Source organism: Dermacentor albipictus, chromosome 7 (assembly GCF_038994185.2).
Source record: "Dermacentor albipictus isolate Rhodes 1998 colony chromosome 7, USDA_Dalb.pri_finalv2, whole genome shotgun sequence".
In the NCBI taxonomy this organism is placed as follows: domain Eukaryota; kingdom Metazoa; phylum Arthropoda; class Arachnida; order Ixodida; family Ixodidae; genus Dermacentor; species Dermacentor albipictus.
In genome coordinates, this window is record NC_091827.1 from 5747981 (window position 1) to 5771900 (window position 23920).

The 23920-nt window shown below is 46.4% G+C and overlaps 1 protein-coding gene across 5 annotated transcripts in view; it reads right to left on the reverse strand.

The window, feature by feature from the left end:
• Nucleotides 1-23920, reverse strand: part of trh (PAS domain-containing protein trachealess) — a 602053-nt gene that overhangs the window by 107323 nt on the left and 470810 nt on the right. Inside the window, exon 2 of one of the 5 annotated variants that reach the window (XM_065449875.2) lies at nucleotides 18122-18370. The exons of the other annotated variants lie outside the window; for them this stretch is intronic. The gene's annotated coding sequence lies outside the window, so the exon portion shown is untranslated. The remainder of the gene's footprint in view (nucleotides 1-18121; nucleotides 18371-23920) is intronic. 5 annotated transcript variants of the gene reach the window in all.

Consider the following 23920-nt stretch of genomic DNA (forward strand, 5'->3'; position numbering starts at 1 on the left):
CTGGGGATCCACCCATTCGCCGTTCTTGGGGAGTCTTGCGTGTTTCGCCCGGGACACGCCCCGGAGTGCAGACCCGGAGTTCTGAAGGAGAGAAGGGGTGCAAAGGAAGAGGGGGTTTTGAGGTGGCCCGGGGATCGCCGCCTCTTGTTTTTCGGATCTCTCAGGCGAGACGTGCGCGCCAGCAGTGGTGTGTGTTTGTGCCGAGGCGATAAAAGCATCCCGATTGGAGCAAAACGACTCTCGCTTTTCGTTTCTTTCTTTTTTTTATGCCTGTGCGGTGCGTTCGTTAATGTCATTATGAGTCTCATTGAGCGATGTCTCAAGTAATGAGGCGGCAAAAGACTTCGTGATGAAAAAAAGATGGCACAGAAAAAGAAAAAAGCAAATAGCAGTACGAATGTCAAAGGCCGAACAGACATACGACCGAGCTCTTGCCTTCATTGTGCCGTTTTCCGGTGCCTTTATTATTTGTTTTCGTTCGAATCTGAATCTCTTCTACTACCTCACCCATCTTGCATTCGCTGTGAAGACATTGAGAACCGCGTGCGGTTTGGACGATCACGCGCTTCAAACGCTCCATCTAGCATATGTAGCGATATCGTAAAAGTTCATCTCAGCTATTTTGCAGGTACGAAAATACCACGTAAAGGCCCTACCCATCACATGCTCTTTCTTTCTTTTCTTTGTTGTTGTTGTTGTCGTTGAACGCACTTTATCCCCTCCAATATATCGCCATTTGTGCCGTCTGTTCAGTGTTTCTGAATCTGTGCAACTAAATCTACTAAATATAATCTCCCCGTAACAATATTACCTATCTCTCTACAGATACATTAGTGTGACAAGCGAGATTCCTGGGTCTGGCAACAAAGGTTTTATGGGAGTTTTCCTCATCGCTAGCCATATAGACGATCTGCGAAATTCCGTAAGTGAGCTTCGCCACGCACCACGTCTGATCCATACAAAATGGCGGACGTAACGCTGGAAGCGGAAATAAAGCACGAGCGGTCGAGCTTCTGCCCCCCTGTCTTTACACTTTAACCCGTTGTTTACACGCGGCAGTCAGCTTAAACAGTACTGTAAGCGTGATGGCGACCATCTTGCGGCCAACTTTTTGTTTCTAGTTGTCTAGTTTAAAGGGACGCCCTCGCACACATTTGGCCATGCATTGTTACGCGTGCGCGTATACATCCAGCTTTGCCAACACAGCCATCCTGCTCAAGCATTGTAATAAAACATCGAGGGAAATAGTGGAAGCTTTTTACATTTCACAGCGAAAAGATTGTGTGAGTCACCCATCCATTGCTATGTTAAAGAGGCGTAGCTACTTTCCCCGTAATTATAATTTTCCAGACAATTCACGTGATCGCTGTGTGCACCTTAGATGGAATCTTGAGATGTGGCGCAGATCTGCATGATATTTTAAGTCTGATGTTCACCAAAAATAAAACCCGTTGTTAGAAAGCGCTCCTCCTCATGTATCTTTCTTTGTCCACGTTTGTTAAGCGCTAAGTTTCACGATGTGTGTTCAGTTTGAAAGATAAACAGAGTGCTGGAAGCGAGTCCGCGCTACCTTGCGCACGCCTTCCAATGGAAAAAGTAAAAAAAAATACTTATTTCCAGCTAATATTATTTAGCACACTCATAAAGAATCATTAATTATGCAACAAGACATATCTATAATGCCAAGCAATATGCAACCGCTAGACACAGACACCGTCGCCCACTTTGTCGCTCAGTACATTTCAACTAACTTCAGTTTAACTTTTACGTTCTTCTGTACCATTCTATTCGATAACGCTGAAACTAAACGAAAACCGCTCCTACTTGATATTCCTGTCTGTGCTATGCCTAGAAATAAATTTCAAAGGACCCATTTGTCCGAAGCAATGCAAAACATAACACGTAAAGGGCCTTAAAAAATTACGGCCACCTGTTTTCAGATTCCTTTGCAGCACACCTCGCGAAAACGCGAACGCCACCCTTCAATCAGCAATAAAAAAAACAGAAAATTTCCACAACGACAACGGAGCGGCAATATCTGTTATTACCCCCATGTGACAAGAATGGGGTTGAGCGAACGGGCGAGCGGAAAAGGTGGGGGGGTGCTGAGATTCGTCTAACAATAGCACCCCTGCTGGGCTACGCAAGGACGTGAGTAGAAAGAATAGCCCAAATCAGCGCCACGCAGCACAGAACAGCCGGGCCGACTCTCTCTACCTATAACAGCAGCGTGTGCGCTTTGGAAGTGCCAGCAGCTCGAAAAGGAAACATGCCACCGACGTACATCACAGACGTACGCTAGTCGAGGGGGGGGGGGAGGGGGGGGACACGACGGTGGCGGGGGATTGGGTCCCCAAAGGGGTTCAGAAATAATAACGGGCCACCGAATTGGGGAGAGTTCTCCCCATGCTACCAGCTTCCGGTGACCCGGAAACGAGATCTGGCTGAACCCAAGGGTGGGGATGTTAGTGGAGGTGCTAAGCCCCCTCTCCCTCGAAAGAAAGAAGGAAGTTAGATCCTGCTTTAGGAGAGGAAGTGGGGCGCTTTCTGCTGAACAGGGAAAGCCCACTGTGACCTTTCTCATTAGGCTTGTTCTAGCAAGGCGGGTGTGACGTGTGCATTGCAATGCGTAGCTTGGTTGAAAGCACGCGCCGCCATTATAACAGCTAGCACATCTGTTTGATGAATCAGTTTACAGGAGCAGTTAACTACTCAACTGCTCCAGTTAACTACTCAACTGCTCCTGTAATAATCGGTAGTAGTAGTTGCAGTAGCAGAACCGATTTATTCAATATCAATACTACGGTGATTTTGATATCACTGACTAAACTAATACTCAACTCAATCACTACTATTACAGCGCCTGTGTTGTGCCCTTTCTTTTATCCTCGTTTCCTTCTCTGTGCAGTTATGTCGATATTAAATCCCCAACTCGCCCACGCTTCCACTTTATCCACTTAATCCTGTTTGAATATTACCTAATGCTAGCTGAATTCCAGTCAGCCTCTCCTATCGGCTTAATGCAGGCATCTTATAGGTTGCAGCAAACTTCAGGTACAATAATCTAGGGAAAGTAAAGCTTTCGGAGGCTAGCGTTGCGTGGGGAAGCGTTAGTCAACATCAGCGCTTAGCATGTCCTCTTCGCGCATTTCGTTATATTTCCCCGTCTACTCATTGGCTTCCCGTGCAGCGTTAACTCGTCTTTACACCTTTCCCTACCATTCCCCGCACAGGGTCGTAGGAAACTCTCCCGAACCGTTGCTTCCCATTCCCGGAGAATCGGGAAGGAAGACGCGCACTGTATCCTAACAGTTGCGTGCAGTAAGGCTGTAGCCCATGCTCTACAAGAGTTGGCCCTGTATGCACTTTCGGTAATTCTTTTTTTGTCCACGCCCAAGAAAACCTCTCTCGGTTGTGCCGTGGCTTACGAAACCAGTGGCTGTATACATGTGCCCCTAAGGCACACGAGCGCCACACTTGAAAGCAAATGTAGAACAACACCAAAGCATTTCCTAGGCTTAGCAGCGCGAGACTTGCGGGACTTGCGTGTCCTGGTGACTACAGTCGCTCACAACCATCGATTTCGTCTTAAACCAAGCAGCAACGCAAAGATACCGCTTTCTTCGTCTCGGAGCCAACCACTCTAGAGCTCTAGGCAAAAGTGCGCACGCCTATACTCGTTCGCAAAAATCACGGAAGTGTCACGGTTTATTTCATCGCCAAGAAACGAGTAAATGAAAAGGAGACAACGTCATATAAATGAGGTGATCATGGCGGAGTATCTAACAGCAACATGAATGAATCTGGCAGTAATCTGACATTCAACTTGGCTAAAAGGAAACAGAGAACGAGACACTATAACACAGGAGATAAGGAAGCAATACGATAAGAGAAATACGTTTACAGCTAGAAAGAATAACGTCGGCTAGTACAACATACTTTTATCAGATTTAGTCTTATTAAAGTCAACGAGTGGCTTCGGAATTGTATAAGCTGTCTTCACGATGCCAGCTGGGGGTGCTAGCCTCGGGGGTAGTTCAAGCGAATTACCCCTATTTAATGGTGGCTGCTGCATTCCAAACCAGAAGTTTGCTTTTCTGGTAAACACCGAGAGTTTTCCATTTTAGTGCTCTGCCGCAGGCAGCTGGATTTCAACATTTATTCTCCAAATCATGCCCACTACAATTCCGGCTCGGCCTTTTCTGTGTGCCGAACGGAATGCACAGATTTTTATATTGTCGCTAACTGCTAACATCTCCTGCCAAGCTCTCAAACTTCCCAACTTGGCGCTTCGAGGAGCTCTCTTTCATCCAGCGTCGAGGAAGGAGCAGCGCTCGACGCCTCTCCACGCTCAAGGCGTTGAGCGAGCGTGAGCATGGTGCGCTGTACCGAACCAAGTGGAGAGCTCCAAGGGTGCGGGGTCGAAGCGTACCAGGCAGCAAAACAACCCGACCGGTAAATTTGCCCGGCGCGGGCGCTTCCAAATCAGGTGATAATAAGGCGGAACGAGCCGCGGCTTCGACCGCCTGTGCCAAGCCCAATGTTGCCACCCCCTTCGCCGCCACCTCCTCGCCCCCTTCAACAATCTCCCCCCTTACGAGCGAGCAAGCGCCACTACTAAACTGCTGCCGTACTTGGCAACTCCGCTGGGAGGAAACGAGTTGACGAGGCGCCTCGTATAGTGACGGGAGAGGGACGAACAGTTCGAGAGGGAATACCTTCTCGGGATAACTCTCTATCTCTCCACTTTTTCCTAAATAAGGAGGGAAGGAGAGTTGGCGGGTTACTCCGAAAGGCGACGGCTGTCCTCTTTCGCGCTTTCTCTGCGCTTGGCACGCGCCTCTCTGAGGTCTCCCCCACGGCCGGGCAGCCGGTCGGCCTGCTGCCACCTTGTCCCGTCCTTCTTACCCGGCCCGGAAGCGGAAATAGAAAAGGGACGTGACTTATTTTCCCCCACGTCTGCTCTCTCTCTCCCCCCCCCCATACCTCTGAGTTTTTGTTTCGTTACTTCACTTGTTTTACGCGCTTCGTAGTCGTCTGTTTTTGCCTGACGAAGCTGGACCAATGTTCTTCCCCTTTCAAATGGCACAGGACTTTCTTTGTCTTTCTTAGCTCTCCGTCGGCTTCTAGAAGCGTTGTCGCGAGTTAGAGTCGCGAGAAAAACAAGGAAGCAGAGAAGAGACAAAGAGGAAGATAAAGGGAGCAGGGAAAGACGAAGAGGGAGAGCGGGCAATGGCGAAAGCAATCGTGAGTGCGGCAAGGCGCCAGAGACGTGACTGGCCGTTCAAGAACCATGGACGGGAATAATAAGTGCTCCAATGAGAGACGAGACAAACAGAGAACGACATAGCACTGCGAACGAGAAAAGCGAAAGGAAGAAAAGAGAGAAAGTGGCGAATGACCGAAAGCGCGTGCGCTCCCGTGAAGTTCGCATCACGACCGACCGGGAAAGATGGCTGGGCCTTCGGTCGGTTGCCAGGCTCAAATCCGAAACGCTGGAAGACATAGAAAGAAGAAACAATAATAGACCGTCCAGCAGAGGCGAGAAAATGCGAGGCGAAGAAGATAGACGCGTATAGAGCATCGTGGGAAATCATCTCGGCGGTCGCAAGCTTTTGCCGGGTTCCGGGTATTCTTCGAGGACGCTTCGGTTAACGAAGAGATAAGAGTTGATTGGTGGAACTTGCGCGTGGAGTGGCATTGAGAACGAGAGGCTTTGTTACGAGAAACACGTTTACCATAGAATAACTAAAACAGTCCTCTAGCCTCTTTTTCTTTTTCTTTCTTTCATTTTGTGAAATTTTCGTTCTCAGTTCTTGAAAGTAAACTGGAAGCTAAGTGAGAGAGAGCCACGTCATGTGCAGTTAGTCATCCAACAAAAAACAATTCGGCACTTCACCATCCTTCGCACAGAAAGCACTGTTCTCCCCGGAAATTTCAACGAGGCTAAGACTCGCGCGCGGCTGCATCCATTCAAATGAATTCATTGCATTCATCTCTTCACTAATTCTTTAATAGGCTGTCATAAGATACAAGCAGTTCATCTTCGAAGTCAAACGAATTTCACCATTGAGATGTGAGTGGTGTAAATACAAATTTAGGGTGTTTCTAACCTGACTTACAGGTATCTTTGCATGGAAAACAGAGGCAAGGCAGGACATGGAAATTCAAGACGATGAGCAAAACAAGAACAAGGTGTCTTTGCATGTAATTCAAATATCTTTCTACAGGTAATAAATAAATTCAACGAATAAGAGGCTAATCTTTAGTGTACGAAATGGTGAAGAAATCAAAGGTGCAGTTTTACGGCCACACAGCAATATTAACCCAGTTTATACGGGCAATTTATTGTTTCTCTATCTTCATTCTCTCTTCAAAACTAATTCAAAACGATATATCCATTCACTCGGGATAAAGGTGTTGATCATAGATGGAGAAAATGAATGCCAGGCTCCACCCCCAGGAATTTCTCGTCGAAAACCAAGCGGCGATGCGTCATGGCAGCGTAAAGGCCTTCAATTTTTTTTCTCGTCACCTGTACACTTTAGCGCAACGAAAAAGACGGGAAACGAAGGGACGACGTGACAAGCGCAGGACAACCACAGCAAGCGCTTCTCCGTTTCACGTCTCTTTCATTGCGCTTAAAGATACAAGTAACGGATGTCAATCAACTAGAGCGCTTACATACTACATTTCTTCTTTCTTGGCGCAAGAAATGTTTTCGAAACTTGCTAGAAAAAGTTTCCTTCGGAATTCCACGGCAGTCCCACTTTAACAATAAACAATTATCTAGACCCGACGAAACGCTGGCAAAATCAATTGAGGTGACGGCGAGCTGGTGCGGTAACTATGCGGTGTGGGTCGCCAACCATTTTACTTTTAGCCAACCGGACTCTTGACGGGTTAACATCCCTGCCTTCCTTGTCTCTTTCTCTCTCTTTCTCTCTCTCTCACGTCTTTTGTGGCTCACAAATCCAGCAGTGAAATGACCCTCTTTGTAACTACAGAAGCATAACTTAGTAACGCAGCTTAACTTACTGTTCCTCTGTAGTGCCATTTTAAAGAAAGCAGCATCGCCTGCTGTACGCACTAAACTCTAAAAAAAGATTCTGCGAAGAGAGCCCAAGAGGCAAAAACAATTCTTCGATGCCGAGCCAACAGATCATAGCACAAAAGCCGGGAGCCGGTCTCGTAGAACACTGCACTCGGAAAGGACGCAGCAGCACGCTGCTCAAAAACCATAAGTCACTTTGGACGTAGCTGATGGGCTTGAAACAGACCTGTCAACGGCCATTTCTTTTCCTTTAACCGAGATTTACACACCCCTGTCACCCACGGAGGGGTGAAAGCAGAGTCGACCGTGCGCCTCTTTTCTTCTCATTTTTAATGGATCGTGATATTTACTTATTTACTCCCTGGAGCGGTAGTGGACATGAGGGCAGCTGCTAAGCGCACAAGGAAAGGAGCACAAAGTGGGGACCCGCTGGTTGCGGCGCCGCGGAGATGGGTCCCACCGCCGTGGTTCTTGAGAACGCCGAATCTGGTCGGGATGGAACCGGACAACGAGAGGTGCGGACAATTCTCTCTTCGATAGCATTTAATCGCACGCTATATTAGTTCTTGCTCGGGTGGACACTGCTCATTTCTTAGGCGCTATCTATTTGTTAGGCCGTAGGTTACAGGTTAGGTTGGTTAGTGACGCATGAATTCTGTCAGAAATAGGAAAACTCTGGTTATCAAAATCGAAGATGTTGACAATTCTACAAACGTTTCTCCTCCTGCGGGACTGGCCCTCGCATCTGCAGCGTTTCATCGACACCCAAGTGCACCCGCCGTGGTTGCTCAGTGGCTATGGTGTTAGGCTGCTGAGCACGAGGTCGCGGGATCGAATCCCGGCCACGGTGGCCGCATTTCGATGGGGGCGAAATGCGAAAACACCCGTGTACTTAGATTTAGGTGCACGTTAAAGAACCCCAGGTGGTCAAAATTTCCGGAGTCCCCCACTACGGCGTGCCTCATAATCAGAAAGTGGTTTTGGCACGTAAAACCCCATATATTATTATTACACCCAAGTGCTAAAGCTCAAGGTTTCCTTGTGGTTGACCGTAAGAGCAGACCGCGACACGTCAAGATTTCGCCTTTCTCTTCTTGTCTGTCGCCGTAAACTGCGCACTGCACAAAGTGTGCCGCCACGTTGGATGCTTCTGAAGAGCAAATAACGAAAGCAACGCTTCCAGACGCCGAGGCAGTCTTGTTATAAGTCGGAAGCAATCTCAAAGACAAAGACAATCATGTAGGAATCGCTTTCTCCTTTACTGTCACCCGCCGTGGTTGCTCAGTGGCTATGGTGTTGGGCTGCTGAGCACGAGGTCGCGGGATCGAATCCCGGCCACGGAGGCCGCATTTCGATGGGGGCGAAATGCGAAAACACCCGTGTACTTAGATTTAGGTGCACGTTAAAGAACCCCAGGTGGTCAAAATTTCCGGAGTCCTCCACTACGGCGTGCCTCATAATCAGAAAGTGGTTTTGGCACGTAAAAACCCCAAATATTATATTATTATCCTTTACTGTCGGCACTACACTGAATAATTTGAATAGATTGGTTTAACCGTTTGTAAACCACGCCGGAGCTGTAATAGACGCCATTGGCTCCGAATTCGCTGACGATCACCAATGACCAACGGCTGCCATGAAAAATACGAAGATTAAGACCGCGGATGTTTCACTGAGGAACAACGAAGAACAAACAGGTGCACTTATCTCGTATTTGTAGAACCTTTACAATGCTGACTACCTGGGTATCCTTACGAGGAAGGTGTGGCCCAGGGCTCCTATCTAAATACATTGGAAAGGCTAAATCTTTTTTTCTCTGCAAACGCTGCGCCAAATTTGATGACGCTTATTGCATTTAAAAGAAGAAGTTAAAATTTAGTGAATGTTGGTTGCGAATTTTTGTTTAAGACCATCAACATTTAATTGGAAATTGCTAAAAATGACATTTTCAGAAAGCAAGACCGTCAAGTTTACAACTATGTAACTCAGCAATGACTAATAATATCACAATTCTGTAAATTGCGCCTAACGTAACATCCAAAGCGGAAAAAAAATTATATATTACACATGGCTCTCAAATAGACCACTAATATGACGAAAACTTTTGCAAAGCCCTTTTAAACAATGTAACAAATTCACGCAAGGCATAAATTGATACAATAAATGTGTCCGCTTTGGGTACTCTAACGGATGCAGCTTACAGAACTGCGATATATGTTCTTCGTGCAGAGCTACAAATTTGTAAACTTCGCACTTCGAAATTTTTTTAATGTACCAAATTTTTCAATATTCCTTTTAAACTTTCAGGTCTTAAATCAATATTCCGTTTCCAACAGTCACTAGAATTTAACTTTCTGTCTGAAATACAACAAACCTAATTAAAATCGGCCCAGTGTTTGTCTCAGATAAGCGTTTCTGCGTTTTGCATGTATTTGAATAGGCCAGTGTGTCTACCAAGTTGACATTCCCAAATTTCCTGAGTTTTCCACGTTTTTCCTGAGTGCCTTTACAAAATTTCCTGAGTCACACAGAACTGTGTTTTATGTCAAGACAAGCTGACACCATGTCGCCCATGTCACTCTGTAGAAAACATGCTAAGGAATAAAGAAAAACCCGACTTTATCTAGTTTGAATAGTAAGGAGTAGCATTTATTTTACTCAAAAAGAAATCGGAAGGGAGGGGTAGTAAAATGCACAGCGCATAAAATATATTTGAAAAATGGTAAAACTTGTTGCAAATCGAGTCCAACATTCTCAAATACGAATTAAAAGGAGATGCATACAGAAACATATTTTCGAATATCCCCTTCAGTCGCGAATTCTGACCGACTGACAATACATGTGTGAAAAACAGATTGTGCTTGAAAAATCGAGGTGGTAGAATGACTCTGCGAACATTTTATGATGAGTCATTATAATTACATAGCAACTAAATATTTGAATATTGTAAAGTCAATCATGCCACGTTTCTTCATAAAAAGGACTTACCTACGATTCAGAAATGCAACTTCACTTGAAGCTCATGCTTGACTTGATATAAATGACGCCTGGTGTGAACGCGGCGAAGACGCTCATTGCATTTCTTTTCGTGCGTTGACGACAGACGTCGTTTAAATCATGTCAAGCGTGGGCTTCAAATTAAGATGTATTTCTGAATACGGGGGTAAGACCCCCCGCTGAATTACAAGCACAAGTTATTCTTTGCCCTCAAGCATTTCAACAAAGAAAAAAGTCTATATTTCGAGGTTGCTACCGAGATGCCTAGTTTCAAACGTCACGTAAAACACGGTAGTGCCTTCACTAAAGCGGTACACTGCAACGATACATATCACTGAGAAGTAAAACGGTAGGTTAGCAAAATGTTCAATTTACGCTAAGCTTAATTTTTATGCTCTATTCCTTTGTATCACTCCACAAGAATGTCAAAAAACATGTTCGCGTCCCAAAGGTGGACACCATGACTGAAGGGGATACGAGCTATTTCTATGAACTGCTAGCAAGCTCGTTGGTACGGGGTGGTTGCTTGGGCTAGTTGGTAATTCATGATCAAAAATAACGTACAGCGCGAAGGACAAGGACAGCGATAGACGACATACACAGCGCTGACTTCCAACAATATTTTATTGCGTCGCCACATCGTGTGTATATATACAAGAAGAGGCATGCGCAGAAAATGTACGGCAGTCACATGGGGTGTTCTAACAGCAAGTCATTGAACTAAGAACATGGTCACCTGAAAAAATAAAAAATTAAGCATTACGATTTCTATCTGTTTAGATACGCGACTTCACCAGGGGTCAGCGCGATTGAGGGCGCACTAACGCAAATACTACCAAGTTTTCTGATGAAATCAGCTTCCACGATTTCCCGTGTGAGCTGTGAGCAGTGTCTCGCTAAAGCTTGCGTATCTTAAAAGAATGGCACGCAGCCGCAGTCCCAGCAATGGATGCCCAAGTGGCCTTGTACAGTGCTGCGGACGTTGTTACAATGCTCTCTTAGTCGATCGTTTAAGCACCTGCCCATCTGTCCTACATATTTACTGCCGCAGGACAGGAGAATTCTGTAGACTACATTAGTTGTGCACGTCGCAAACCGTTTTCCGTACCCGACAGAACAACAACTCTGATGCGATTTAGGCGCGTTTACACGCTTACAGAGCCTTGCCAATTTTTCCGGGGCTGAAAAAACGACTGTGATTCCTGTACGCTGCCCAATTTTCTTTAGCTTATGGGATACATCATGCACATATGGCAGCACTGCAAACCTGCGTCTTTCAGCCCACTGGTTACCTGATTGAGCGGGATCATCACGTTTTGTGCGCCTCAGAAGCTGTTCCGCTATGGCTGAAATAAAGGCCAAGGGTAACCAACCCAAGAAAGGCGATCAACCTGAGCAGCAAGACTATGTTGCACCTTGTGTGGGCACGATTTATTGAGGCTGTTAACGAGACATACTTTATAATACCTCGTTTAACGAGTTTTGAGTGTGCGGAGTTAAAGGGCAAGAGTGGCTTCTTACTTCTCGGTTCGAAGCACCAGCACACGTTTGTTAGCAATGAGATCTAGAAAGCGCCCTCAATCGCGCTGACCCCTGGTGAAGTCGCGTATCTAAACAGATAGAAATCGTAATGCTTAATTTTTTATTTTTTCAGGTGACCATGTTCTTAGTTCAATGACTTGCTGTTAGAACACCCCATGTGACTGCCGTACATTTTCTGCGCATGCCTCTTCTTGTATATATACACACGATGTGGCGACGCAATAAAATATTGTTGGAAGTCAGCGCTGTGTATGTCGTCTATCGCTGTCCTTGTCCTTCGCACTGTACGTTATTTTTGATCGTTGGTACGAGGTCCGAACTTTGTCAGAAGTGAGATGATATACTTTCAGCCCGCACACAACACCTCAGTATTGCATTTCATTGCTTTAAAAAGTTTACTTTGGTCTAGATCAGGAACACCTGCATCGCGGCGTCAGACAACGCTTTGTATTTTGAGCTCAAGCTCCTTGAAAAAGTGGCGGCACACTCCCTTTTCCGTTCATTCATCAATGCATTTTGTTCTCGTCCTCCTTCCACCACGCCTTCGCCCTAGGGACCATTTGAAGCATCCTCTTGGTCAGTTGTAGAGTCAACGTCCGATTTTTTCGAACTCCCTGGGGTCCCGAAAACGTCCGAAAAATCGTGCAGTTCGAAAAAAATGACTGCATGTCTTTTACTGCCCTTAAGAGCTCAAATCGCCACAGGCACACCCTAAAAAACATACCAGTACACCTACAGGCACAACGGTGTTCGTACTGTTACAGGAGATAGCGGGTGGCCGCATCTATAATTAAAGAATACATACAATGTCCCGTGACAATTGCCCTTCCCACGATTGTTATGGTTCACCGCAATACTTTGGCATATGCTGCACCACGAGACACAACTGTGTTGAGGCGAACATGGCTTTCGGAAACCGGCATATGCAACGCGCCTTGCTTTCCGAGCTTCAAAGCCAATCGTGAGGACCACAAAGGCGGAGTCGGTGCCATTGCTGACAGCGGCGAATTCTTTCAATGAGAAAACACAGCACCAAACGGCGAGAAGTTTAATAGCGAACGTCGAAGAAGCTAGGCGTAGCGTTTACCGCGGTGGTGTCTACGGCTGCCAGCGGATCTGCGTGCGGGAGCTGCGGTTCGAGGCGGCGGGGTAATGAAAACGGCGGCAGTGGTGGCTTGATTAATGTCGTTTCGGACCTGCGGCCACGGGAAAAAGTCCGGAAAATCGGACAGCGAAGGATTCTCGCGACCGAAATTTCGACTTTCTTATACATTGACTCAATGGGATACGCGGTCTTGCCACGAAGCCGTCCGAATTATCAGGAGTCCGGAAAGTCAGTCGTTGACTGTGCACTGGCAACTCCTCCAGCCGACGACACAGCGTCAAAAGAATATTATGAACCTTCTCTGTTACTAGAGTCAGAATTACCGCGACTTTCGTTCCCCTTCGATAAAATTACAGCTAATTTTCCCTGATAGAAGCACAAATACCCTGAGTTTTCCCTGAGTGTTTCCAGACTATTCAAAATCCCGGAGAATTGCCGGTTGTTCCGGTTGGTAGACACCCCGAATAGGCACATCGGAGTTGGGCCCGAACGTTTTTGCATTGCGCCTCTACTGACAGGCGGCCGCCACGACTGAAAGCCCAACCCGCAATAAAGCGCCGTGCATAAGTGACGGGTAGGTGAGTTTAAGTGGCATGTGGACGTTGACACGCTATCCGCGACTGCCGCGGCAAACTTGAGCCCACACGCAAAAGCAACGATGCTCAAGAAATTAAGCCAAATGCACTGTGCCGACTCTGGGTTAGTACACAACCACTGTTAACGCCCTGAGCGCCATTGAGGACATTAAATATACAGCCAAGCACACTCCAATTACCTCGCTTAACTTAATCTTTGCGATGTCATGCTGCATGCCCGCTGTGTCGAGTTACACTTTTTCTCCAACCCCCCCCCCCATTTTTTTTTTTTTTGTTAAGGAGAGAAGTCACCGTATTTGTTAACAGGAAGCTTTAGATCGGGTGCTCCTATGTAAATACATGTAAAAAGAGAATTCGCTTTTCTCGCCAACCACTGCACCAAATTTGACGAGCTTTGTTGCATTTAAAAGAAAAACGTAGAATCTAGTGACTGTTCGTTTCAAATTTTTTATTTATACTGTCAATTTTTATTACAAATCGCCAAAAATAGCAAATTCTTGGAAAACGATACTACCAAGCGTTCAAACTATAAAACTATCAAGCTCAGCAAGAAAAAACGATATCACAATTCTGTGAATTGCATCTGACAGTACATCTAAAGCGCACAAAAATGATATATTACACCTGAATCTAAAAAAAATCAGTAATATGGAAATACATATTTTGCAGAACCCTTGTACACAACGCAACAAATTCACGTAAGATATAAATTGACATATCGAATTTGTCCGCTTTGAACAATCTAATGGATTACGCTTACAGAACTGCGATATCTGTTCGCGATGGAGAGCTATTAATTTATAAACTTCGCGCGACTATTTTTTTCAAACTGTCACGTTTTTGAAAATTATTTTCAGAAAATTCATGCTCTAAATCAATATGCCGCTTCCAACAGCCACTAGAATTTAACTTTGTCTCTCAAATGCAATACATTTCATTAAAATCGGTCCAGTGGTTATCTCAGGAAAGCTTTTTTTGCGTTTTACATGTGTTTGAATATGCTGCATCGGAGTTGGGCCAGAGCTAAAGCTTCCTGTTAAGGCTGAACACTCTTTGCGTTGGCCTATTGTGTGTACTGCACGTATGTTTTTCTTCACATTATATACTGCCCTTCACGATACGGAAACGCAGGACAGTGCAAATATACGGACACAAGTAGACGGCGAACGACGACGCACACGTCAACTATCCATTGAAAGGTCGCACAGTAGCCGAAAAATGAGAAAGACACAAAACTTATCTGTGCATGCTCAAGGGAAAGCAGGTCCAACCCGTCAATCATGGACAAGCGCGGACATTCGCGAGAGATAACTGTTTCCACGCCGGCTTTTACGCACCACGACTCCGAACCAACTTGCCCAGCTTTCATTCATCGTATTCTTACTGACACTCGCGGTTTCTAATACGTCCCTCTCGCACGTGTGAAGCCACATTAACCTAATGAAACGAGTATTCTGCAGCTATGGGTCCTGTGCTTTATACGCACACGCCTCCACGTTTGTAAATAACAGACGCCTGCAATTGTACGTCTGACATGACTCAAGGACACTGCTGCGCCCCAATGAAGTACCGCGGCTCCAAACAAACGTACACGCGTGTCAATAAAGCGAGAGGATGGATGCACTGCTGTGAGAACAATATCCGCCGCTCTATTTATATTCGCCTGAAATAAGACTGTAACCGCAAAAGAAAGCACCTGTCCGGGAGCCCGTATGCGTCATCAACCAGCATTTCGAAAAGATTTCACACCACCGAACCCGTATCAACGAAAATGATAGATAAGCTGGCCGAAAAGAAAAAAAAAAGAATGAAAGAGAAATGAACGTGATTTTGAAACATGTGAGCGCGAAAAAACGGGGGTGATAGTGGTTTGAACCTGGGAGCATAAAAGGAAGAAAAAAAAAGAAGAACGGAAGGAAAACTGTGCGACTCCCTTGTAAAATTTTTCACAAAGTGTAATTTTTTCTTCTTACGGCCGACTCACACATCTCCACCTCAACCCCTCATATCACCTCCGGCTTATTTTTGTTTCCAAAAGTGCAGCGTCACTGCAGATGCTGCGGTGTCCGCAGCAACAGCTCTCTACCCGCTCCTCCCCCCCCCCCCCCTCCCCGCCCAAGCCACTTTATTTTTGAAATCTGCAACGTCATTGTAGATGTTGCTCTGTCCGCACACGTCATAAGACAAACGGACAACTCGCGAGCTTCTTTGTTTTTCCTCGTTTTTTCTTGCTTTCTTTATTCAGAGTGATGAGAAGGAGCATCAAATAAAACAGCAAGACAGACTTTAGAACGGGCGGCCAAAGCGTAACACACCACGCAGAGAGAGAGAGAGAGACTGAAGGCGCAGAAGAATGAGACGGGAGCGCTCAGCACCGCGCAGCGCGCTGGTCCTCCCTGCTACGCGCGGCGGACCACCCTGGGTTTATACGCACCGCTGTGGGCTACACGCGACCTGCGACGCGGGCCCCTGCCAGTACAACTTCATTTTCCGGCCACGACGGCAACCCCCCGTCGCCGGACCCTACACCCAAACCCTCCCCCCTTATATCCCGGAACGACCGGCGAAAAGCTCCCCGAGGCGTCTGCGGCCTTTTTATGCCTCCACGCTCACTATATACGTCGCACCGCCACTTGCTGGCCTTTTCGGTGCCTCCTTTTCTTTTTCGGTCTCTCGTTCGCTTACGTTTTCAAGTTTCCCGTGGCACGCGCGGCTCATGTTTCATATTTTTTTGTCCAGGTCCTCCCGTCGCCTTACCGCACATCGCTACTTTTCGTCGACTCCTATTACATCTATCGTCCGTTCCCTGTCAAATTATGCTCTCGGTTTTGTTTTTAACATATACACACCTTGTTTTCTTCTCTTTCTTTTTTCGGAGGTAAGCCACCATGACCTTTTCAAAATTGAGGAGGAAATCCTTCGACGTATCCAACTTTTTTCAACCGCCTGCAGCACGAGAATACCTTGTCGTCGCACAGAGAGATGTAGAGAGAAACAGGATGTGGAGGAGGTTGCGTGTGAGAGAAACCCGAGAGAACCCTTCAGAGTTCACAGTTCGTTTCGTATTCATGCGAAACCACAGATTAAGCACGTTCAGGAAAAAGTGAATCGCTGTCGAAACTACACACGACCAAAAACCCATCTCCGTTCGATATTTTGGCCACTGAAGCAGCGCTCGCTTCACGTGATCAGCGATGCCATGCAGCGTCAACTTCGCGACTTCCCGAAAAGGAATCTGGTCATCCGCTGAGGTATTTGGAAAGTTATCAGTAACAACGTCGACTGCCGTCTTAGTGCGGCTTAAATAGAGACAAATAAATTGAGCAGGGTGAAAGCAGCAGCACGAAATTGGGGCAGTTAATTTTCATTCAACTGACGCAAGCTATAGAATATACACGTGTCCTTGCGAAAAGCGTCGAATCTCAAATCTCACGCGAAAGCCAGCAAAAGCAAGGTCTGCGCTTTCAACAATGACGGCAGGTCGAGACGCGAGGTCGAGCAGTGCTGCGAGTTCATAAGAGATGCGAATAAATTCGCACTAATGAGTTCACCCGAGCACCTTATGGAAAGAATAATTCTGTGAACAATGCAAAGTCGTGTTTCAACGGCCAGTTATTTCAGAATATGAGCTATATTACAGGTGTTAGTGCAAATGATGCCATTGATACAAGCATCAAAGCTCCAGATGCACCTCGAGGCCCTGTAAAATTGTGTTTAGCAAAACAGTGTCACATGTTCGTCAGTTCCACAACACAACTAGTGAGAGCAGAATTATCCGTGTGTGTCTGCAAACCAAAAAGGCAGAGTTTATGGCAGCCTGTCATGGTGACATGGCTGATTGTTATAAGGCGCTAGTTGACATACTAGGCGCACTAAGTTGACAAGTGCAACTCACACACACAGACACATGTCTATAAGTCTGCAGATAGATGACGTTCGCTGGGGCTATGACATTTACCTAAGTCAACTGTACTTCATGTACAGTTTACCTAGAGCCAAAAATAACCTTGCTATTACGTTTTGTCTCTTCAGGTACAGCTACAGATGTTGCCACTGGTACAGTTGCAATGTACCAGTAATTACACCAGTGGTACAGTTACACTTCACTAGTGCTGGTACAGATTCAGGTACGTTTACGCGTATGGTTGCACGTACACGTAGAGTTACAGGTGTACAGGTGTACTGGCATATACCAAGAGCTACTTTATGTAGAAATATGAAAAAGAGAATGAAGACTATTTGATCTGTGTTCAAACACAGATCAGATTGACAGGGATTGACAGTATTGTGAAATAAATAAATAAAATAACATTTCAGAAACGCAAGCCAGAACATTACTTACGAATTGTTTGCGAAAGTATAGTCCTCATTTTGAAGGATCCTCTTCAGGAATGCAATTTGATCTTTATCGAGCGAACACGCAACTTTACCTGCTTTGAACGCAAATCTGGGCCGGCATTTTCTAGCGATGCCTTTTCCAATTCTATGCTTTTTCAGGCTTTTCGCGCTTGGCCAGTGGTCAGAGCGACGGTCTGCCCACATTATCAACGGGATCAGGCGGCCGTGTGTGGTGGATGATAAGAATAGCATAGAATAAGGCATAAGGCATCGCTACAAAATAGCGGCCCTGGCGTTCCTTTTCACATTGGCGGACCGTGTAGAACTACTGATAAACCTGCAGTTGCAGACACAACTACAGTTGCGATTACGCTCCGTTTCCCGCAGTCGTCACCGGTGGTCCCACAGCCACGGGCGGATCGTCGTCGTCGCCGCCGTGCGTACGCAGAGGAGCACAATCCCCGAACAAAACGCGCCGATCGCACTCACCTGACACTGGCTGCCGAAACTGCCCTTTGTGCGAAGAGCGTCCCGCGCGTCTCATCGAAACACACCGCGCGCGCACACACAATCGTCCGGAGCAGAGCGACGCACGTCTAGAGCGGCACAGCACCGCAAACTCGCGACTCCCAGCGGAGGAGCAGGGGCCACGGGCCGAACGCGACTTGGCCGGGCCACGGCGCCCCGAAGGCACGGCACCGACATGGCGGGCTGGCCCTGGCGCCGAAAGCAACTCACCTGCAAGAAGGAGAAGAGGGGGCACTTTAGAGGAACGCAACGCTAGGTAGAGAGGGTTTCATAAATGCGCAACACGCACGATGCCTGTTCACGCCACAGAAATGTCAAAATGTCATCAAAATTCGAAATCTCTCTGGGTGCAGCCGTATAGTAGTTTGGCTTAGTTAGTACTGCGACGCTTTATTTATTTATTTATTTATTTATTTATTTATTTATTTATTTATTTATTTATTTATTTATTTATTTATTTATTTGACGATATTGAGAATGTAGGCAACTGTCATCGCCGGGTTTTCCACAGTTGATTATCAAACGAGTATACAATAATATAACGGCACGTGGGAATGAGCAACTAAAATTACACACGCGTATAGACATTGATGATCACTTTACGTTGGCGCATTTGAATCAATTAGCAATGTAATGGGCGTGAATAAAACACTTTGTACAATGAGCAGTTAAGTGTTTAGTCAGAGAAAACAAACAGCTGAAAAAAAGAATGGTAAAAACAAAATAAATAGCAATCACAAATGTAGGCGGCGTTAGACACTTGTACATTGACTACAGTAATGACAAAGAATTGAAAGAGTGATACATATTCGAAGGTGCATACGTATGAATGGATAAATGGACAAGTCAGTACATGAATATAGAACACGGGAAAATAAACAATACGAGTCAATAATCGGATAAAATGCCACTGTCCGCTAGGGCACGCGTGAACCCTTTCAGAGTTCTCGTTTGCGCTTGCAGATCTTTCACGAAAAGATGCGCAACGAATGAGAATGACGATGAAAAGCAGCTGCAAGCTCAGATGACTTCATTGATAATGGCATACGTTTAAGCAAACTTAACTGGTGATCACCAAGCCTTTCGCGATGTAGATGACCGCAGACTTGATAATGGTGGTTTGAGTAGCTCACGAGGAGTAAAAACTTGTATGTATATGAGTTGCGACTAACTGCTCCACAGCCAATTTCGCTGAATCAATGAAGCATAATAATCAGCGCTGCAATTCCTTTAAAGGGCCGTAAAAAAAGAGTATATATATATATATATATATATATATATATATATATATATATATATATATAGACCGTATCTTCACAGATAATGGACGCCTGTCAGACAGCAAAGTGTCTGAGAATGTTCTAGGGTAGTTTCAGAGTCATTTTTCTATCACGGACTGGCCAATTTGATACCTTTCCCAACCACCGAAGTACGCACACCCAGGATCACCTTTACGCTAACACTGAGGAAATAACGCCGAAGCAAAAAGGGCACAGATGACTCGCCTGACCCCCACCCCCGACCCCAAGACGGATGCTGCCTGACCGGACAAGCTGGCGAGTGCCCCAGGGGTCCCGTTGACCAGAGCGAGACAGGGGCACTTCAAGTTTACAGCGTGGGCGACGAATCCTCACCCTCCCCTCCCTACCCTCTTTCCGCTGCTCCAACCTGGCCTGGAAGCAAAAAGCCTGCCCATCGGCCGTCCACCATTTTTGATTAACTTCATTCCCTTCGGCCTGTCCGCCACCCTCATTGTTAGCACTTTCTCTACCCACGCGCTTCGCTGCTCGAACCTTCCTCTCTCATCCCAGTACAATCCACGCCTGAAATACTCCTCACACATCGCTTTCCACCTTTCGCCCATACTGATGCGAACACCTCCCGTCTCGCCCATTATCACCCAGCGGTCCTCATCTAGGCAACGCACTGACCAGAGCAGCCCCTCTGCGTTGTGCTTCGCCACTTGGCTTTGGTGCGCCGTGGTGAAGAGGGCAGTGGTCAGTGCGCAGCGGAGCCCCTACTCCCCGGCGCCACGCTGCCGCAGATCGATTGTCGTTCCCGCCACTCTCGGCTTACTCACGCGTTCGACCAATTGATGCTAACGAGGGTAACGAAATTTACTCCGCGTATTTCACTTTGCAGGCGGCGACTGCGAAGCGTAGACAAGGAATCGGCGAATGGACGGGCAACAGTGCCCACGTTTCGCGAGCCGTAACATTGTGAATCCGATCGATTCGTCCGAAAAAGCTTAACGGGGCACACGAACAATCATGCACACTACACAAGGCTTACTACAAGCTGAAGTTTGTTGTAGTCAGTTAAGTAGCCAGGGGCCTGAACATATAGAAGAAAACCGCATGTTCTTACGGCATTCTACACTTTATAGCAGGTCAATATGCGCCAGCTGTCTGAGAAACAGCTTGTCCTTGCTCAATATATTGTTAACATATAGGATCACACGTTAAAACAGACTCTAAGCCTGTGAGACGCTTCTGTACCGGGGCAAATGTTTACCATAGCAATGACAAGCAGCAGTACCAGAGTTCCTTAGAAGTGTTTAGAACACATCGCACCAGCTAACAATATATGTGGAAAGAAGGCGATCGCAAACGATTGCCACGAAGACACCGGCAACGACAGGCGAGTTATACATTGATAATTATGAAATGATTCCTGACCGGGTGACTATGCGAACATAAATTTGCAGCCTTAAAAAAGCGAGATATTTTCTTCATTGGATGTCAACATTTCTATTAAAAAAACTGCCCAGGAGTCGCTTAGCATTATAAATATTTCATTATCTTATTTATAACCCTATTGTTGGCAGTTTTTCCGCCAGATAGAGAGAGAGAGACAAAAGGGGAATTAAGACAGGAAGGTTAGCCAGTGTAAGTACCGGATGGCTACCCTGTGCTGGGGAAAAGGGTAAAGGAATAAAAGGTGGAGAAAGGTGGTGGAATAACGCAACGCTACGCGCTACAACTAAGTGAGCCAAAGCAAGCTAACTTGTGACCCTAGACTGGTGTGTGCATATGCTCATTGCCACGGTCAATATACCATACCACCTCGCTCAGTATGAGCCAAAACGCGAAGCCCGTAATAAAGCGTTAACGCGTTGTAACTCATACTGAGCACGATACTATACATCTATCACCACTATAACCTCTGTGTCCCTCACAGTGAGAAGCAGCCACACATAGTGGGCTAAATCGTTCATTTTCCGGTTTGTAACATATTATAAACGAACCTTTGGCATACTCCAGCCATAAAACGACAATCCGCAGTAGGACAGTGGTCTCGACGCATGAATAGTGAGTAAATAAGAAATACGGAAGCAAGAGCGGACCATTTAGCTATTCAGTGAAAGTAAAAAGCGAAGCAATGGCGGTAGACGACTGCTGCCAAGCGCAGAAACACCGAGGCCCAAATCAACAGCAGCATCGAACAAGCGGTTCGAACAACCCCACAAACAGGGAATGGACGAGAGGGCCGCGAAACGCACGTCACCAGCAACGGCTGTCCTTGTTCACTGAAGGCAACCTACCAGAGGGGCACTCTACTGGGTTGTCGCACACAATGCGCGCCGCCTTCGATACGCAGGGACAAGTACCGCGACGAATTACCATCCCGCCGCCACGGCTGATATTGTTCCCTGGACAAGGAACTTCCCGTACAGCGCCACCCTCCGTCTTCCCTTTCGGGGCACTGGGATGCTTTCATGCAGCCATTCGAAGTGTGGCTGTGTTCGTGTGTGCGCACATGCGCGTGTTCGTGTTTAGATGATGCCGAAGGAAAACAAACAAACAAACAACCCAGAAGGAAATCAGACGGCGAGCAGACGATCTACAAATGCATGCAAGCATGCGACCGGCGTCTGCTGCGGGTGCTGTTCACAGCAGACGACGAGAGAACGCAAGAAAGACGAACGGAATGTGTCAAAAAGAAAAGATGAAAGCAAAATGACGAAAAAAAGCGAGAACGAGAGAAGGCGAGGAATCACTCGCTCCGGAGTCAGCTGCAACCACTTTTAAGGGGCGTGAGCGGTGTTGTTTACAGACAGAGCGCCATTTTTGGGGGGAAGACCCGGGTGACCAAACCGTGTAATAGGCCTATCTATATGGACCGGCTACACGTTCTCTGAAGCGTCAAGCGCTGCGTGGTATGAAAACAGAATAAAAACAAAGAAAAAGCGCATCCAACAAACACAATACGCGGCGTATTCACAAAGCACAAGCTCACAGACAACGCGGACAAGGCAAACACGACTAATACAACTGCGCCGAGAAACAGGCGTGCATATTTCTCGTGCACACTCCGATGCGAAGGAGGATAGTGGCAAGATAGACCGCAAGGAAATGACGAAAGAAAAGAACAAATATGTGTAGCTAGTTGACCTATTCTATTTTGTAAAGATTTTGGCGCTGGTTCGTCTCGCATCTTATGGCTTTGATCGAAATGAGTTGGTCTTTTGTAGGTATTTCACGTTCGACTTTAGCATGAAAATGGACGAAAACGTGGTTTGTTTACTCGCAGCCCTTCTTTCGCTGAGCGGTTGGTGAATTGATGATCTGAGGGTGAGCAGTCGAAGCGCGAGAGAAACCAAAGCCGAAGACAGCAACGCGTTTTCGAAATTCAAACACTTCCACGGTTTCCAAAGCAAATAAGAAATGGCGTCAGCATTCTACATTTTTTGTCAGCACGTGCATGTGCATGGCAGTGGCCACGACCAGGGACCGAATCCGCCGGGTTCGAACGGAGCGTGTTATTTCTTTGCTTCCAAACAAAATAAATAATATAAACAAATAAAGCTAAGAGATGAGCAAAGGGACCGCGGTCTCCTGCAGGAACAGTATAGGACAGAGCTAGCTCGACACAACCAAGTCGCCGGTGGCCAACAAACAAATCAACAGACATCACTACGGAGAAAACCGACCCTCCATAAAAGAAAAAGAAAGGAAGTGACCGAGAATTCCATAACGTAGCTGTTTATTTTATTTTTGAGTAGGCCTGCAGGTCCTGAAAGGCAGCCACGCATACCGAAAAGGGTGCATTGTAAACAAGCCCAACAAATGTGTGGGGACGAGTGAATGTAAACCGAGCTTGGCTTCGCCGCATACCACGTGGGCACGCGCATTCGTGAACATCACCGGCGTAGCTATTTCTATTTACTCCGTTCGGTGGTTTTTATTCGAATTTGCTATTTTTTCCCAAGTTCTATTCATATATATTGTGCACATAAGCTCATGTTGAGCCCACAAAAAAAGAAGAAGAAAGAAGAAAAAATAAGAAAAGAAAGAAAGTGATAGAATAGCGCAAGCACAGCCGAGCTGACTCAAACTCACACCCTTTAAAATTTGAGACAAGTTTGTAGAATACGGGGAGCGAGAAGGTGCGTGTGCGCATACGCCCGTGCACACAAAAACATACAAGCACAAGCGCGCACATATACGAGCACACAAACACACAAGCTGAACACAAACAATGAACAAAAAGGAATTGTGGCTAGTTCACGTACTCTGCATCGCAAATATTTTGGCACTGTTTTCTCTTACATCTTTCGATCTTACATAAATGAGTTGCTCTTTCGGATGTGTTTCGCGTTTGGCTTGAAAGAACAATTATCGCACGAATGAATAACTTAAGAATAAATCGTCGTTTACTGTCTGCTTCTCCACAGCATGCGCACAGGAAAGCCACATAAACGAGAACAATTTCGATCAGCATCAAGTCTTTCTCCTAACCAGACGTTAACGAGCGTGA